General features: G+C 42.3%; 1 protein-coding gene across 1 annotated transcript in view; it reads left to right on the plus strand.

The window, feature by feature from the left end:
* The window catches only part of DSCAM (DS cell adhesion molecule), a 754,840-nt gene that overhangs the window by 677,177 nt on the left and 63,576 nt on the right, over positions 1-14,087 (plus strand). The gene's annotated exons all lie outside the window — the stretch shown is intronic.

The following is a 14,087-nucleotide window of genomic DNA, read 5'->3' on the forward strand; positions in this document are numbered from 1 at the left end:
CCTAAGTGTCCAGGTCAGTGGCATTAGGTATATTCACATGGTTGTGAACCATGATCCGCCTCTAGAACGTCTCTGTCTCCCCAAACTGAATCTCTGTCCCCGTGAAACACTGACTCCCCGTTCCCAACTCCTTCCAGCCCTGTCACCTCCTTCATCTGTTTGCTGTAGGACTCACATTTGCTGTTCGGATTCCACCAAGCTAGGAAAAAAGAGTTCAGGGTACCCAGAACACCCTCAATCTGCTCTTTATCTCTAAACTAAAACCCCAGCCTGGCTTACTTGAAATTAGTCCTGATGGACCGATGCTTGGGTGAGATAGCCCCACAGGTGGCCGCTTTGGGCCATGTTAGTCTTTGTCCCCCCAGCCTGTGGATTTCACACAATAAAATAGGAAGAGTTACAAATCCTAAAAACATGAGACAACTGTCTATAAGAAAGAGTAGAAAAGATTTGCCCAAGGATTCCCACCATCTCTCCACGCACGCCACAGTAGGATTCAACCACCCAGTACCTTCCCAACAAGACCCTTCCAAAAACAACAATCGTAAGATCGAACTAACCAGAAAAGACAGGAATTAACAGCCAAATTTCTCACCTACTTCATGTCTGACTGCCACTCACCGGGTGTCTCTGTGCTGCCTTTGACTCTATTATAAAGCACTGTAGATCTAGAAATATGATCGTTACAAAGCACTGTGGTCTTCTGGGTAGTGTCATGTAAGTTTTGCAAAGAGGGTCCAGAATCCCAAGCTGTGTGCAGTAAAGTGGAGGGAACCAGAATCAGGCTGAGTCCATCTCTGGAGCCACATGGCTGCTTATCCACGTCAAACATCATCTAAGACCCCAGCGCCTAGTTTTTTCTTTAATAGACTTTATTTTTAAAGCAATTTTAGGGTGACAGAAAAACCAAGTGGGAGGTACAGACATTTTCCCCTAGGAGACCTATTTTTAAAATAAAATAATACCATTATAAGTGAAGACCAGAGAGAACTAATACATTTCTCTTAGGAAGGAAACATTTGAAAATCTCACCCATTGCTTTGTGGGGCTTTCTTTCACATGGAATTAGTAAGAGTGTACAAATTGCTGGAAAGAAGGGTTTTTGTTCCATCTTGGGTTTCTGGAATTTGACTCTAAGTTAGAAGAAGGGATGGGATGACGTTTTGTGAGGCTTTCACATTTCCGCCCATGTGTCAGAATGAACACCAGAGGGCAGTGCTAGCTGCGTATGATATTCTTGCTCGGCTGAGTATTTCTTTTCTTTGAAATGATTTCACAGTGGAATGTAGAACATGGCAGGATAAATGAGGACACAGCACAGCCTGTAATTTAATCTTCTTTAGAGGAGTCCCTCGGCTGACTTGCTCGCTGATGTAAATTTCCTCTTAAGACCCCCCAGTGAATGGACCTTGTTACAAGACCCACGCTCTTCTCTCTAATGGGTAAAGCCCATTGTCTAAGAATAGACGCTGGTTTCACTGCGTTCTCTTGGGTTAGCCTAGTAAAAGGTGTTGGGATTTGAAACTTTGTGTGGCCAGATAAGAAAGTGTAAATGCATCTAAAGTCTGGTGGCGCTAGGTAAACACAGAATCTCCCTGTGCCGGACCAGCAGATGCACGGAGACATTAACCGCCCCAGGCAGAGATTCGAGCAGCAAAATCTCAAAGTTCATTTGCTTCAAGGAACTCAGGCATATAATTTGGGGGGCGTGACTCTGAATTTTCATAGATGACAGTTTGAAGGATCAATTCACACACTACCTTGTAAGGTCCCAGGGAGAGAGTCGCGAGGCTGGATCTCCCCTCTAGCCCTCCTCCCCTCATGAAAGCAGCCTGTGGGGAGTGCCCTAGATTAACCAAGGACAAGGATAGAGAAAGTGTCTCTTCTATAGCACTAAGCCGATTGAGATGGGACTTAGAAACGTGAAATCAGACAGCATGAACTTCTCAGCAATGAAGAACAAAATCAGAAGGCTTGAAACGATCATATCAGTGAGCTGTGACTCACCTCAATTATTCCAGTTTCAAACGATAAGGTGATCCAGCCCCTGCACAGGATAGGTGTTCCGTTGACGTTGCCGAATGAGCAACTGAGAATGTTCCAGTACCCTTCTTCTCCAGAAGACAGCTTTCAGCAACAAAACTCCCCACAGTGTAGCCCACGACTTAGAAGTAAGCAAGTCTTCATGAAGAGACACCAGGGAAGTAACCTTCGCCAGGTCTGGGCAGCTTCCAAACCAAAACAGCAGGTGTGGGTTTTCCTTGGACCCGCCCCCCAGGACTGCATTTAATAAATCATGGGGCTGAGGACAAGAGAGAGTGGCTTTAGGAAGCCAGAATTGTTGAGGAATCTCAGGTCAAACCACGGTGCCGTGATGGAATTGTCAAGCGGGGTCAACTTGACCATCTGTATTATAATGCTGTCCATCTCACTGGCCACTGCTCCTGTCTCAGAAGTCACCGTGCACCCCCTGGGTGTACAAGGCTATTCCCTTTTGGGGAGGTGGCACTCTTCCCGTTTCAGGCTGCCACATAGCATGCCATTATTATACAGCGATCTGTGTTTAAATTCTGACTTAACTTCCCTTCTATTTTTAGACTTTCTCTTCTCTTAGGCTCCCTCTCCCTTGACAGCCACCCTTCAATGTAGGCATTTCTCAATACTCTTCCTTTATCCTCTTTTCCTATTCTTTATTGTCCCCATGAATCACTGAATCTTATATACTTTTTAAAGTATATTTATTTATTTTGAGAAAGAGAGAGAGCACAGGGAAGGGGCAGAGAGAGAGGGAGAGAGAGAATCCCAAGCAGGCTCTGGGTTGTCAGTGCAGAGCACAATGTGGGGCTCAAACCTATGAACCGTGAGATCATGACCTGAGCCAAAATCAAGAGTTGGATGCTTAACCGACTGATCCACCCAGGTGCCTTTGAATCTGTTTTTACAATTTAACTATCATCTGAAGTTACAGAGATCAAAAATGTTTCTCTCCAACCCCGACTGACCAGCTTAGAGGACCAGGCAACCCCATATTTCCAAATTCCTTCCATCCGTGTCTTCACGGAGACCCCACCGCATCCAACGTGTTCTGAATCAAATTCATTCTTGTCCCCCTTCTCTTCCTGTTTCCCAGCTAAGCCACTGATCTAACAGTACCCTTTGTCCTCTGACCAGAGGCCTAAAACCTCAGGGATTTACACCAACAGTTTTATCTTTCTTCCACATTCACGTCTGTTCTGAGTTGTAGTAGCTCTGGTCCATATTATCCGTACTCTGGGAAGCACCCATGCAGGTTTTATGTCAGAGGGAATACATCTCTGGAAGGTCTGACATAGGCATAACGTGGCCTCCCCCAACCACAAGGGGGCCAGGAAGCACAATCCTCACAAGTACCCAGAAGACAGGAAAACCAGGGCAGCTGGGAGAACAGCTCCAATGGCGACCGTGGGACCGCGGTGATAAAGGATAGTGTCTGCCTTTCTTTGAGGAGTTCCTGGTTCTAGGGAAGTCAGAAAATGCTAGGGATTGTCACTGTCCTTGTGACGTGGCAAAGGACACGACTGTGACCTGCAGAGCACAGGACACTGTGGCAGAAGCCACAGGCAAGGGGGTGTTTCTCAAACAGTGGGGTCAGAGACAGCTTCTTGGGATGCACCTGTAGCCCTGGCTTATAGGCAGGGAAGAGCTCTACCTTATGAAAAGGTATTATGACCAGAGGAAATAGCATCTGCGAGGTGACATTGTGTCATGAGAAGTCTCTCCCTGCAGTATCTTTTAATCTTCTCCCTTCTTTTCATGCCCACTTGGGGAACCAAACCAGGTCAGAAGTCCTTCCACTGCCAGGCTCAAGGGCCTATCCATTGTCCACATTGCTGCCAAAATCATTCTTTCCCATTCTGTATCTGACCGTGTCACTCCCTTGGGCAAATTCTTGGATGACTTCTCCCTTTTTACCTAAAACAAAATTCAAAATCCTCAAGATGACCTGAACAGATTTCCATAATCCAGCTCTAACTCCTGTCCAGTGTCCTATCTCCTATTCCATTAACCTATCCATCTATTCCTAAGCCGTTCCATCGTGTGTGTGTGTGTGTGTGTGTGTGTGTGTGTCCTCCTCCCATTTAAAGTCTTTATTCTTAAGGCTCAACTTAAATGCTTTATTATTTATTCCACCATTTTTGAGCATTTTCTGTATTCTAGCCACTGTCTGCTAAACACGTTATGCCTATGGTTTCCAAGCACGTTCTTTCATGACTCACAATAGGAAATGCATCTTATAATCACAAGCCAGTACCCACACAGCAAAAGCTTCATAAACAAAACTTACACTTGCCACACAGGATGCGCTATGATATTTTCCAAACCGTTGGATTTTTTTTCTCTTCTGTTTTGCTCTGTAAATGATTGTCATAACTCACAAAATTGCTTCTATGACTCACATCTTAAAAAATCCTGGTTTTCATCAGTTAATTCCAATGGTTATCATATGCAGGTGGGGTTATGATTGCCTCGTTGTAATGGTACTGAAATGGAGAATGTACTGTCTGCCAGGACCATGCGGCTAGCAAGGTAAAGACAGGGTCTGCAACCCACAGGTGTCTGAGCTTAGAGTCCAGGCCCTTCACGGTGACAGCCTACGGCCTTCCCTGGGAAGCGGGCTCCGTCTCGCCTCGGAGGTCCCCAGCATTGATTTCCAACCTCACTTTGGTGTAACCACCACAATCCCTTGTGTTATCGTTAGGTGGGGACATCATTGGGCCCCAGTTCAAGCGCACACCCCACCGTTAGTCACCCTTATTCCTTTAGAAAGCCTGGTATTATGCTGAAATAGCAGATGTTCATAAAATGTTGTGTTGAATTAAATTGTATGGATTACGGCAGTAAGTCATGCAATAGAAGTTAAACTGTATAATGAAGTTTCTGGTTCATGACGCAGGAAAGCATATCCTCTGCTTGGGGAGGCTTTTCAGTCTCAGCAGGAGTTATATACAGTGCCCATGCTTTTAACTCACTGACATGGAGATCATCCTTCCATAGTTCTGTCTAAAAGACCTGATGGTGGATCTCTTTTCTGTGATGGCAAAGCCAGAAATTTTGGAGCAGCCAAAAGTTGACTAAGAGTGCATGGGTTTCTTCCATTTACACGTGTGCGATGAATTACTTGTTCATTACCGAATAAGTGATAGTGATCAAGTCAGCTTAAGAAAGCACTTTTGCAGATAGATCATTGGTACAGCAGATGGGGTGACAGCAGAGAAGAGACGAGGCAAAATTGTAGTGAGTGGAGGTGACTTTGTTCAAAAGAGCCTGGGAACTATAAGGACGCTGTAATGCCAGTTTGGCTAACCGGACGAAGCCCCAATTCTACACAGGAACATGGAGACACCAGCTCCTTATAAGCATTTTCTGGGTGTCAACTTTAATGCACTTGCAAAATAATGATTTTTATATTTGAAAGGCCCAAAAGTAAAATATCTTCTGTTTGGAAGACTTTTTTTAAAAGTAGCCAACAGTGGAAGATATAATGGCGGTTACAGGCATCTCAGTCAAGTGCAGAGGAAACCACCAGAACTGACTTGCATAAAGCAAGTAGCATTAATATGCTGTTCCCACCATGCAGGCTCCCCACCCCGGTCTGTCCCTTTAGGATGGTCTTCATCGATCCATTATCTTCTGTTAGAGGTGAAAATACTGAAATAAAATGAAAATCAGGGCAAAATGTCTTATACATAAGAACAAAGACAAACCTGAAGTCAATCCAGCCAACTACTGATTCTGAACGTAATCCAGATCATTTTCTCTGCCCCTAAACAGAAAGATTTGATATGGCCTCGGAGTGTCCAATAATGCAAAGAGCTGCCTATTTTGTTTATCTTGCTTTGGGAGAGGTTTCTTTAAATCACTGCTGTGAACGTACTATCTACAAAATCAGAACATTCGAGTCTTTTTTTTTTTTAATAGATATTAGGGCTTTTTAAAGCACCATACTTCTTTGATAGAATTAGTTTTTCATTAAAAAGTTAATTGAGATTTTTTAAGTGGAATTCTTTTTATATCCGTGAGATACGCTGAATAATTTGATGTGAGCGGCCTGTGAATCCATAGTCATTCTCTACACAGTTTTTCTTGATTGCATTCAAATCATTTCTAGGTCATTAGTCAACTTAATGCAACAGGCATTTCCTCAGCCCATTCCACTTTGTGGTCTGTGAGCCCTGATTTTGCAACACTGGGATCTAGGGTGTCCGGGGCATCCATAAAGGGAGGGCCACTGCAAGGCCACCCTCAAAGAACCTGAACTCCATCCAAGACCACAAGGTTGCACCAAGACTGTGCAAGACCACAATCCAAAGTGGGATAAACATAAGGACCATGCATGACCTATAAACAAAGGGCAGATGTGCCTTGTTGAGGGGATGTGAGAAGGCTCACAAGACTTTGCAAGCCACCCATCGAGCTAAATAGTGTGAGGGATTTGGAAATGAATCTAGCAATTATTGGTTAAGCATCCAGTTTGATAGAATTTGCTAAAGAGCGTTTGAAGTAATTCATTGTGGCTAATTTTATCTTATTTACTGGTTAAAAAGTGTCTTAAATATGAGGGAAATTATTGCACCAAAACCACAAGGCAAAAAGAATTCTGTAGTGAAAGTAGCAGGCTCTTCACGGGTGACACTGGAGCACAGGGAGAAAACCGAGCTTCCAGCAACCTCTACGTTCTTTGGAGGAGTATACTATTGGGTCCCTCAGAAATCTACGACTCCCTCCACCAGACCCGAAGCAATAATAAGAAAGGAATAACACATGAACATGAGCTGCCTGGCTTGAGGATTGCAACGTTTATATCATGAGCTATGTTTTCCACTCTTGGTACAATTTTAGAGAAGCCAGCATGTCTGAGGCTTTATAAAAACAAACAAAGAAACAAAAAAACTGCCATGAATATTTTTTTAAATCAAACACATGCAGTTTTTTATTTATTTTCCTGGGTATTTTGCAAATATGAATCATGTCCTCCGCTACAACTGGAGTAGTTTTGGCAAGGGAATTCAAATGATTTTTATTTCTAGATTTTAGCAAGAACTTACCAGAATTTTACTATGCCTCATGTAATTAATCCTCCGTTTGCCAAGCCATGATCATCTCTTGTTCCCTTGGGGCAGGAACTTACCTCACAGTTTACACACTAGACTTGAACTCAGTAAACACCTGTGAATTCAAGCACAGCAACTATTTATGAGGTTTCCCCATTACAGGTATGGGGCTAAGAGCTCTTACATACCTTTTCTTTGCAAGACCCAGAGGAGAGATCTGTAGTCCAGTGAGTTTACATGGCTGTCCCCAGGTGTCCTATTCCTCTGGCCATCCCTTATCAGCCCAGTTATAGTGATCCATTCAAGATTAATTTGCATCGTAGGCATAATCAAATCTTCTAGAGTGGCTAATATCTCTGTCTTAACTTTGAAGATGAGACGACAGAGTTATAGATCTGCCAGCAGGAAATTAAATATTTAGAGATTTAAATATTTAAATACTGAGAAGAGTGTCTCTCTTCCTCCTCCCCACCAGTTTCTCCTTCTGCCACTTTTGATTCATTAATCCTAAGAACCTACATTTGGGGGGTGCTTTTCCTTGACTACAATTTTTCTGTCTCACTGCCCTTCAGAGAGAAGCCTTTCTATTCCCTCCACACTCTCAATGCTTCAAAGTCTCTGATGCATCATTGCAGCTGGAGTGTTAGGAGAAATCTGGAAAGAAAACGGAACCCTTCTCACTGACCATTCCCAGAGCGTGGGAGGGAATGATACATGATGGAATGCACATGGAAATTAGCAAGTCAGCTCAAACGTGGTTAGATCATTGTGTTGAGAAATCTAGTGTCCAATAAAAAGACAGTTGATGGAAGGTAAATATAATCAGTTACTTTATCTCATATAGAATATTGAGGAAAATGTTTCATAAGGAAGCAATATTCATCCCCCCTCTTTCTCAGAACCTGTATTTTTAACTGAGCATCAAAGGGAAGGCTTTGAACAAACAGATTTGCTTCACTACCCTGAGTGAACGTCTGATTATCTTTTTTCCCATTTGGCTCTTTTTCTCTTACCTGTTGCCACCTCTTGGACTTGTTAACGTTGGTTGAATTACGCACCATCTGCGGATAAACGATTATGGAATTTGCAGTACACCCCTCTGTAGAAGGCATCTTACACTCCTGGAGGCAGCCAGTCTTGCTGTCTCCTTGCAGGGCCTACATGGAAGCATCCCTAACCCACCATGATGGAAGTGACAGCCAGCCCCAGGAACCTGCTCTCCTGCTGGGAGCAGGACTAGCCTTTGCCACCCTACATAGCCTTTGGCCTGATTGGTGATTCACCTATCTCTGTGTTCTTCCAAACTCCAAGCTCTCTGAGTGGTTTGCTTGGAGCTCCTAACCTCCTGGCACCGCTAGGTGGGCATGGACACGGACTTCTGTCAATGAGAAGGGCACCTGTTGGGATGAGCACCGGATGTTGAATGGAAACCAATTTGGCAATAAATTTCATATTTAAAAAAAAGAATATCCTATTCTTGGCTTAGCCTCTCCTGGGGCCCAGAGAAGGATGATGGACAGGTCATCAGAATCAGAAAGCCCTGCCTGATTGATCTCACGTCTCTTGTTAGGAAGGAAGGTACCAGCATCTTTGGGACGATTCTCACTTGTGAAGCTCATTGCTAAAACTTTAAGACAAAAGGAGAAGTCACATTTAATATCCAGTTACACATATTATGAAGAAAACAAATCAACTCTTCTATTGTTTAAATTGCTCATTTGGCAACCTTCTGTTTTGAGAGACAGAAAAAATTGTGCCTAATTATGGCAGCCATAGGGAAATAGGCTGGTATCAGAGGGAGATCACACCAGTGCAACTAAATTTCCCGAATAACCAATAGGAACCCCTGAACAGCCCGACTCTTATTTCTCACCCTCATCTATAGAGAAATTTCATTCTAGCGGGAAGAATTTTCTATAAACAAACCTTTTTACTTTGGCTTTGGATGATCTATCATATAAATAGTGAAACAAATATTATTGCATAAGAAATTGTATTTTTATCATTGATTTTATCCATGCCTTGTGTTGCAGATAAAAATTCAATAAAATGCCTAGTTTGGAGGTAGTCAAGAGCAAATTGTACCTTCTAGACAGGATGCTTATTGAGTTTTAACTAAAAGCTATGCGCCCTTCACAGAAAACCCTTATTTTGTAAATATATTTTAATGCTCTGTTGATGCTTAATGTTCAGTAGGAGCGATTGTTATAATTTGCACATCATTAAGCTTTGTAAAATTAATTTGGCAACAACATAGCCTTGGAACATTACAGAATACAAATACACACAGTCTTGGGATTGTCTCGTCGAATTGCTAGGAAACAAGCCAAATTCCCCCTGAAATTCTAGAAGGATTTTATTTCCCCGTGATCTTCTGAACACAAGACAGGACTGGTGTGTGTGAGAGGGGTGGGGTGGCAACGGGGGCAGGTAGGGTAACGATAGTGCATGCACATGAACGTATGGGCACACCTGAAGAACTTCTCCAAGAGCCCTATCGTCTCCCTTTAATCATCTGACAGTGTGTATATACAGAAGTCAAATACTGGACAATGGGAAATTCTCTGACTTTGTTTCTTATTGAGTGAGCATGAGATCTCTGACAATGAACAGGTATAGTTAACATTTGCGCCCCTTGGTTAATTATAGAGCTGGGATTGCAGTTCACACAGCCTAATGACCTACAGCTTACAGGGATAAAAGTAAACCCTTCCCGTGTCTGGTTGCTTGTAAATGGCAGTACTGGACTTGGGTCAGAGGCACTGAGCTTGAACCTCTGCCCACCATTTCTGCCACTCTGACCTTAGTGAGGCACTTACTTTGTCTGTACCTTAGTTTTCTTGCCTAGGTCTCACTTTTATATCAAAATACCACACTGGGTGGCTTCAATAATAGATCTTTATTTCTCATAGTTCAGGAGGCTGGGAAGTCCGAAGATCGAGGCACCCTCAGATTCAGTGTCTGGTGCAGGACTTTTTCCTGAGTTTTCATTGTATTCTCACATGGCAAACACACACACACACACACACACACACACACACACACACACACACACACGGAAGAGAGAGATAGAGAAAGAGATCTCTTGTTTCTTCATCCCCTTATAAGAGCACAAATCCCGCCCATGAGGGTTCCACTCTCATGACCTAATTACCTACCAATGGCCCCACCTCCTAATATCACATTGGGGTGTTAGGATTTCAACATATGCATTGGAGGGGGCACAAACATTCAGTCAATTCTGCCCCTGGCCCCAAAAAGCCCGTGTCCATGTCAAGTGCAAAATACATTCGTTCCATCCCAGTAGCTCCCCAAGTCTTAACTCACTGCAACATCTACTCTAAAGTCCAAAGTCTCATCTACATACTGGCTGAATCAGGTATGGGTAAGACTCCAGGTACATTCATCTGGAGACAAAATCCACTCCAGCTATGAACCTGTGAGACCAGGCAAGTTACGTGCTTCTAAAATACAATGGGACATGCATTGGGTAGACATTCCCGTTCCAAAAGAAAGAAATAGGAAAGAAGGAAGGACTGATGGCTCCCAAGTAAGTCTAAAACTTAGCAGATCCCGCTGGATCTTCAGAAACAAGAATAATCCTCTTTGGTTCAATGCTCTACCAGTGACACCTCTGGGATTGCAGTCTCTCCCCGACTTCTCAGGAGGGTTCTGCCCATGCTGTGGCTCTATGCAGAGGCTCTGTCCATGTTGCAGTTCTGCAAGGCTCTGCCAGGCAAGGCTCTCCCCCACTCAGCTCTGGGAGGTCCAGTCCTCTGGCCTGTTGAAACCAAGGCCGTGACCCTGATGATCTCTGAATATCCTTCAGAGCTATTCTTCCCTCTTCTTGAAGAACAGCATGAGTTGAGGGCCACGTAGCTCTATCATCCTGTCCTGTAGAATCTAGAACTCGGCTCTTTTTACTTCTATCCCGTCTCAGTCTCCTTAGGTTCAACTGGCAGCGTTCCTGCTGGTGTGGCTGTTTTCAGTCCGTAGTTCTCACCCACACCAATCTCCTCACCACGGGGCTGCTAGGCCACACCCTTACTGTTCTCATCCAAACACACTTTCTCCTGTTTTTGCCATACGGATAGGCTGAGAATTTCCCAAATCTTTAAGTTCTGGTTCTTCTTGGCTTAACAATTCCTTCTTCAATTCATTTCTCTCTTTTTGCATTTTTCCATAAGCAGTCAGGAGGAGCCACACTTACAACAGCTAAGTGTCCCATTTCATCGCTTGCACGTTTGACCTTCCACAAAAACACTAGAACCTGAACGTAACTCAGGCAAACTTTTTGTCGCTGTATAGCACAGACCATCTTTTCCCATTATCCAATAACACTTTCCCAACTTCCATCTGAGGCTTCACTAAAATGGCTTTTACCACCCACATTTCTACCCACACCCTGTGTGTGCAATCATTTATGTGTTCTCTGAGAAGAGGCAGACTCTGTCTCCAGTTCTCCCCTTCTTTGTGAGCTCTCACCAGTATCATCATTAATAGTCCCTTCACAGGATCTTAGCTTTTTCTAGCATCAGCCTCAAGACTTTTCCCACCTCTGCCCAGTTCAAAGCCACATCCATGTGTTTCTGTGCTTGCTACAGCAACACCCTACCTCTCAGTACTAATTTTTGTATTTGTCTGCTTGGGCTGCTGCAGCAAAATACCACGCTGGCTGGTTTAAACAACAGACACTTATTTCTAAGCGTTCTGGAGACCAGCCTCCACATCCAAGATCCGAGATCGAGGTCCAGTAGATACAGCGTCTGTTGTCTTCCTGGTTTCGAGATGGCTACCTTCTTGCTGTGTCCTCACATGGTAGAGAGAGAAAGCTCTTGGGTCTCTTCCTTTTTTATATAAGAAAGGGCGTTAATTATATAATGAGAGCCCCACCCTCATGACCTAATCTGAAGCCGATTAGCCCCAAAGGCCCCACTTCCAAATCCCATTATTTTAGGGATTAGGATGTCGACATATGAATTGTAAGGGAACACACACATTCAGTCCACAGCATTCCTCATCTGTAAAATGGATCTGATATCAGTCTACCTGTCTTATATGGATTCTTTAAGGAAGAGGTGTGACCTGTCTGAGCCTATGCCTCCTTGACATTCCCTGGTTCTTGCTTCATGTATTTTGAAGCTTTGTCATTAAGCTCATAAATGTTTAGGATTGTTATGTCCTCTTGATGAATTGATCCCTTTATTATTATGAAATTACCTTCTTTATCACTGGTAAGATTCTTTACTCATAAATCTATTTTGTCTGATATGAATATAGCCACTCCAGCTTCCTTTTGATTAGTATTAGCACAGTATCGTTTTTCTGTCCTTTTATTTCTAACATACTTGTGTTTTTATATTTGAAAAAGATTTATTGTAGGCAGCATATAGTTGTGTATTGCTTCTATATCCATTCTTACAATCTCTGCATTAATTAGGATTTTAGATCATTTATACTTAATAGATTTTTGATCTATTGATATAGATTTAAATCTATAATCTTACTACTTGGGTTTTTTATTCTCATATTTGTTCTTTTCTGCTTTTTTGCTTTTTTTTAATTAACTGAGTATTTTCTATCACTTCACTTTATTTATTTGGTTGGCTCATTAGCATTATTTTACTATTTATTTTGTAATTTCAGTCATTTTTTAGGATTAAAAGCATATATATTTAACTTATCACTTTATACTTTCAACTGATGTTATACACTGCACATAGAGTACAAGGACCTTATAATAGTATGCCTCCACTTTTTCCTACTTAATATTTGTGCAACTGTTGTCATACATTTTACTTTTACGTGTGTTATAAACCCCACACTGTGTCATTATTACCTTTTGATTATCAATTATTTTTAGTGAGATTTAAAGAACAAGAAAAAATCATATATTTACCTTTGTAGTTACTGTTTCTGGTACTTTACATCCCTTTGTGTACATTTAATTTCTATCTGGTATCGTTTTCCTTCTGACTGAAAGACTTTCTTTAACATTTCTTGTAGTGTGAATCTGCCGATGGTTAATTCTTTCAGCTTTTTACATTTTGAAAAGTCTTTATTTCTTTTTAGTTTTGAAATGTATGTTTTTTTGAGTATAGAGTTCTAGGCTGACTTTTTTTCTTTTAGTACTTTAAAAATGTTGTTCCACTGTCTTCTTACTTCATGTCTTAATCAGCTCAGGCTACTGTAACAAAAATACCATAGATCAGGTGGCTCATAAATAACAGAAATTTATTTCTCACAGTTCTGGAGGCTGAATATCTAAGATCATGGTGCCATCAGAGTGGGGTTATGGTGAGGGACCTCTAGTGGATTGCAGATTTGTCATTGTGTCCCCACATGGTGGAAGAGGGCAAGGGAGCTCTCTGGGGTCTCTTTTATAAGGGCACTCACTAATCCCATGATCTAATCACCTCCCAAAGGCCCCCGCCTCCTACTGTCATCACCTTGGGGGATTAGGTTTCAAAGTACAAATTTTGGGAAGACATTCAAAAGCACTTGGATTATTTTTGACAAGAAGTCTTCTGACATCATTGTTTTTGTTCCTTCACACATAACGTGACCCTTCTCTGACTACTTTTAAGATCTCCTATCCCTGGTTTTGAGCAGTTTGGTTATGATATGCCTTGATGTGGTTTCCTTCATATTTCTGTGGCTGAGGTTCATTGAGATTCTTGGCTGTCTGTGTTTATGGTTTTCACCAGATTTGGAAAAATTCCATGAAACATTTTTCTGTCATGCCTCCCTTTCCTCCTTTAGTGATTCCAGCTACATGTATGTTAGGCTGCTTGATGCTGTTCCATAGCCCACTAAAGCTTTGTTAAGTTTTGTACTCTGTTTTCTCTCCGTGTTTCATATATTAATATGTCTTCATGTTCATTGACCTTTTGTTTTCTCTGCAAATCTAATCTGCTATTAATCTAATCCAGTGTATTTTTCATTTCACATATTGTAATTGCATCTCAAGCTTTGACTTGGGTCTTTTTATATCAT

The sequence above is a fragment of the Panthera leo genome, chromosome C2 (assembly GCF_018350215.1).
Source record: "Panthera leo isolate Ple1 chromosome C2, P.leo_Ple1_pat1.1, whole genome shotgun sequence".
Taxonomy (NCBI): Eukaryota; Metazoa; Chordata; class Mammalia; order Carnivora; family Felidae; genus Panthera; species Panthera leo.